Source organism: Erythranthe guttata, chromosome 7 (assembly GCF_056151865.1).
Source record: "Erythranthe guttata isolate IM_541 chromosome 7, IM_541, whole genome shotgun sequence".
Classification (NCBI taxonomy): Eukaryota; Viridiplantae; Streptophyta; class Magnoliopsida; order Lamiales; family Phrymaceae; genus Erythranthe; species Erythranthe guttata.
The window spans coordinates 8,822,706-8,828,519 of NC_142539.1; the positions used below are offsets into that span (position 1 = coordinate 8,822,706).

At 31.4% G+C, this 5,814-nt stretch overlaps 1 long non-coding RNA gene across 1 annotated transcript; it reads left to right on the forward strand.

Annotated features, from left to right (window-relative positions):
• Positions 1-4,293: 4,293 nt before the first annotated feature.
• On the forward strand, positions 4,294-5,548 carry LOC148769155 (uncharacterized). Its single transcript, XR_016032030.1, has 3 exons — positions 4,294-4,431; positions 4,512-4,560; positions 5,110-5,548. It is a non-coding gene; the product is annotated as an uncharacterized LOC148769155 (long non-coding RNA).
• The last annotated feature ends 266 nt before the right edge of the window (positions 5,549-5,814 follow it).

Genomic DNA, 5,814 nt, shown 5'->3' on the forward strand with positions numbered 1-5,814 from the left:
AAAATAATATCTATGAAGCAGGCGTACCATATAAATGGAGAACATCTACTTTTTCATTGAAAGAAGCGTACTCGATGAATGGACAACACGAGCATCACCGGTGTAATGCATTCATTTTTATGTAGAATAAATTGTAACATAATTATAATGAATTGAATTGTACCAATTTCATAATAATTTTAGTGATTAGTGAGTGTGGGAGGGACATAAAATATATTTTAAATGACTATTTTAAGATTGATGAACAATGATGTTGCGTTTAGAGTTCAAAATGCCTCAAAATGCCGAAATGATACTCACTTATACAACACGTACTTCACCACTGAACCAAATATACTTGATTCTAGACATAAGCGTACTATGTTGACGCATTTATTCTAATACATGACTAGCAATACTAGTACTTCTCATCTCTTATTTCAACACCATCCAACCACACCAGCAATACTATTGTTTAATACGACATATACTACTGCAGTCACATAAAACACAAAATGTTTCAAAAAATAATACGAGAAGCGTCCTTCTCAGAACCTATATCAAACTATCAAACATCTTTTAAATATGTGACTAGAAAAAAAAAATCTTGTTTCTTCCCCTTCACAATTCTTCGAGAATGGGTCTCTTTCATCTTTTTCATTTCGTTTTCTTCACGAGTTTTTTCGTGCGCCTTTTCGTTTCTTGTTTGAAGAAAAATAACTGAAAATTGAGTTTTCAATTGGAACGGGCAAAGAAAGAAAAGAGAAAAGAGAAAGAGAAAAAGAGGAAAGAGGAAAGAGAAAAGAAAGAAAAAAAGAAGAAAGCGAAAAATTAAATGAAGAAAGAGAGAGAGAGAAAAAAATAATAATATAATAATCCAAACATAGGGACAGAACTGCATGTGAAACTCTGCAGTAGGGACTGGTCCGCCTATAAAACGTCTGTAGGGACTGATCCGCGCTTTAAGTTTGTATTTGGGGATTTATCTGTACTTACCCCATTTTTTTATTACCTTGGAATTGTATATAGGCATTTTGGACAAGTTAGTTGCTCTTCAAACTTGATGGCGGATGCCATGCAATTGTTGCACGAATCGTATCATAGATTTGACGTGTTTTCTACTTTTTCAATTGTTCCCTTGAAAAAGTATTTTCTATCTTATATGGGATCTATAAACAGAACATAATACTATTTTCTTCTACCTTGTTAAGCGCTTCTCATTTATAAATTAGATCGTGCAGTGTAATCTCCGTTGCTGCTTTCATTTTCCACATCATTGTCCTTTCATGAATCTTCAATAAATCTTCATTTTCAGCCAACCTGTATTGTGCTTATCTTTTTTACATCATTGGCTATATAGTTAGAAATAAGACTTCTATTAGCAGAATGTTAACTCTATATATAATCCTGCATAGTATATATACAAATATGGATACACAAGCACAACAAACAACTACAGGTAGGACAAGCAAAAAAACCAACAGTTGGAGATATATATGAATTGTTGTTTTAGATTCACCTTACTTTATTTATCGAATGTGTAATATGAAATAAGTTGCCACTATATTACATTGAGGAACGATATACATTTTTGTTTTTTATTACTATATTTTATTAGTGGAAAGTAGGGAAAATTACATTTTTAGTCCTTATAGTTTACTCACTTTTTCAAAATTATCCCTAAACATTTTAGAGTTACAATCGTAGTCCTTAATCATGCCATTTTATGACAGAATTGGTCCGCCGTTTATTTTTCAGTTAAGTTGGATGGAAAATGGCATGTGCATCTCACATGCCTTCAATATACAACACTACATGAAAATGGACTTTTAACAAGACGCATTGCGTCTTGTTAAAACAAATGTTTTATAATTATTATTTTTAATTAAAATTTAATATAAAATCGAAATCACGTAAATCCCAAAAAAATCAAATCGTTTCGGAAATATTGTTTAAAAAATGAAAATATAGTTATATTGTAATTACTCTTTGTCCACAATGGTTACTTCTCGCATAGTTTTTTCTCCTCCCCTCGATGTCGTTGTTGTCTTTGATGGCTTTACTTTGATGAGCATCCCACATACATCTATTAAAAATAAACACACACAATCAAAAAATGGAAGAAAGATTACAAGCATTCACAATTAAAAAATATGCATACCAATTGACTTATTATCACTAGTAGAAAAATTGTTTTTTACTACGATCATTAACTGTAGCAAAATGTATCAAATTCGTATTAAAAAAGGCTTTTGCTACGCATTTGGCCCGTAGCATATACGGGCGTGACAAAAGCATTGCTACGATAAATGGCCGTACCAAATACTTTGTTGCTTCGGTAAATCCTAGTATTTACTACAACTTCAAAATTGTTCCGTAGTAAAAAAATATCTTTTATTACGTTTTTTTACCGTAGCAAAAAATTTCATAGTAATAAGCAAATTTTCTATTAGTGTATTATGCATTCTGATGAGTAAATTGTATTTACTACCCCTGTGAAATTTGCAACTGCACGATTTCCCCCTGTCATAAAAAAACTAGCAAATACCCCTATGCTTACTTTTAGAATGCACATTCAACCCATTTACTTTATTTCCATTGACCAGCTGTGAAAGGACCAAAATACCCCGAGTAAGTTTGTTATATTACACGTTAGGAATTGTTTTATTATATTTAATAAAATCTTAATTTTCTTTTTCTATTTTAAACAAATACAATTTACAAAATATTATTAAATATAGGGGTAATGGCAAATAGGCCCATGACAAGGGCACTTAATTAAAAGAGGGACATCCAATTTTTTTGTCTTTCAAATAAATCCAGTTCATTCAAATTTATTTGCAAATAAGGAAAATCCTAATTTCAATTTTGACCCAAATTTTGACCCGCCACCACCGGAGACCGCCGGTCGCCGGCATTGACCAGCGCTGACCACCGGTCTCCGGAGTTGACTTTTGTTTTTTTTTTTTTTTTTTTTTCTTTTTTCTGAAAAACTTCTTTTTTTTCTTGAAATTTTTTTCCGGTTGGTCAATTGCTGTTGACCGCCGGGTCTCCGGCGTTGACTTTTTTTTTTGTTTTTTTTTTTTATAATTTTGTTTTTTCTTAAAAAAATATTTTAATTAGTATTACTGTCTTGGCTGCTAAATTACTGTATCCGGCAGTTATTTAACTGTCGGAGACAGTAATTTAACTGTTAACTGACTTTTTTTTCAAAAATATTTTAATTAATATTACTGTATTCGTTGCTAAATTACTGTCTCCAGCAGTTATTTAACTGTTGGAGACAATAATTTAACTGTTAATTGACTTTTTTATTCTTAAAAAAAATATTTTTAATTAATATTACTGTATTCGTTGCTAAATTACTGTCTCCGACAGTTATTTAACTGTCGGAGACAGTAATTTAACTGTTAATTGACTTTTTTTTTTTTTTTTCTTAAAAAAAAATATTTTAATTAAAATTACTGCCTTGGATGCTAAATTATTGTCTCCAACAGTAATTTAACTGTCTTAGACAATAATATTAATAAGATTACTATTCGGGAAAATAATATTCATAATATTACTCTCCCAAACAGTTATATTACTCTCTGAGACAGTAATTTAGTAGCCAAAACAGTAATATTAGTTAAAATATTTTTTTTTTAAGAAAAAAAAATTCAAAAAAAAAAAAACAAAAAAGTCAACGCCGGAGATCGGCGGTCAACGGTGGTTGACCGGCCGGAAAAAAATTTCAGGAAAAAAAAATGTTTTCAAAAAAAAAAATAAAAAAATATTCTACGCTGGAAACTGGCCGGAAAAAAAATATTTCAGAAAAAAATTATTTTCTGAAAAAAAAAAGGGTTGGGGGTTAATGTGATATATTTGTTTAAATCCGGGGTCAATGTGTAATATTAAGGAAGTTAGAGCTTAATGGGTGGAATTGATAAGAATTATATTATTGAGGGTATTTTAGACTAAAGACATGGGGATGGATTTAATTGAGAGACAGTTTTTTTTGTGGACCAAAATGCATTTAATATCCATGTGATGACCATTTTTGCCATTCGCCCTTAAATATAAATATATAAAATGGAAAAAAAAAAGGGGCTTTAAGATATGCATCCCAAGTGGGAAAACATATTAGAAGCTACTCCCAAGCCCGAAAAAACATTAGCCCCACATCCTTTTGTAAAGTAGTGCCTATACTACCCTTACGGTGATTTTTAACGCCGTGTGTTTTATGATTTGACAAGATGAAATAAAATCCCACTAATCTCGCCATTACTAATATAGGTGATTTTAATTTCCCAAATCCCTTATTAACTGCATCATATCCCACCCAATTTTATTCTCTTTCCTTTCTCTCTATTCTGCAAATCGGACGGGGAACACTGGTGTAGTATACAACAAAAGAAATCAACTTTCGTCGCTATCTATTAATTTCAATGTCTACGCCTACTCATATATCGAGTAAGATTTTGATTTTGTAATTTACAGTTTTCGTTTTACAAAATAAAAAAACTAGGGTTTTTACAAAATCGATTTCGCAGGGAGAGATGAGGATGAAAGGCACGCAAGACATAATTGCGCTAGATCCAGGTACGATTGAACATACATATGTTTTGTTGTTTGATTATATTAAAGTCTTCTGGTGTCTATGACAAAAATCTATACAAAAATATTTTGGTGGTTTGTTTTGTAGTTCATTATCTAAAGATTGTAGTATAAATTCTAGATTTTTTATTACATGAGTGCTACTGTACTGTATATTATGTAAACGTTATTGGGTTGGGTGATTCGTGAAGATTATTGTTCTATATGATTCTGTAATTATCTATGTGTTCTTGTACTACTGTCTATGGGTACTATAGTACTCTACGAGTATTGGCGATAGGCTGAGTATTGCTTTAATGATATGTAATAATTTTTTTGGACATGTAGGTTTTTTGGTAACTAATTATATACATATGTAATACTGTGGTACTCTATGGGTACTATGATATTCTGTAGTTGTCTACGTATTAGAAAATGTCAAATTCATTAAAATATTAATTTACTCCTTTTAAAACTATATGGTCTATGTATTTTTTGATCTTTTACTATACATTTAGCTTTCTTGGTAACAAATATGATTTGTCAAATTTGCAGGCGAGGCAATGTTTTCTTCAGTCGCCCTTGGAAATAAAAGAAGCAGAAGAGGGGGTTACAAACATGAAAAAATCGCAAACGGGGCGAGTGAGCCGCACGATCAGCTCCAAGGGGGGTTTTCGCCTTTGACTAATAAGCATAGGGTATATGCTTATTTTTTTTATGATAGGGGGGAATCGTGCAGTTGCGAATTTCACAGGGGTAGTAAATGCAATTAACTCGCATTATGATATCTATGTCTTTGAAGGCCATGAAGTTATAGATGATATTTTCTCCGGTAATTGGGCTTGACGCTTCCTTCACTATGGTAGTCTTTTTCAATACTAATTCAAACTTTGGATGTGGACCAAAATACATTGGCTTGCTTTGTTTAACAATACCGTTTAAAATGATGTAAGTTGTCTTATGCAATGAGAAGGAACGATCGAGATATATGATATCATCGTTAAATATTACTACCCCAATTCTTACTTCCTTTAATCAATTTTGGGTAATTTAGTTTGTAATATGTTCCATTATAAAAACAATATTTTTAAAGTTTAGATAGAAACTTACTTCATCATCGATCATAATCAGCTTTAATGAACCTTCACAGAAAAGTCTGTTCCACAAATTATTTCATCTCCGACTCGGACAACTTTAGGTTTTATTGTCCATATTTGTTGATTGACATGTAAATCTTTAAGAGGCACAATAGAATCAGGA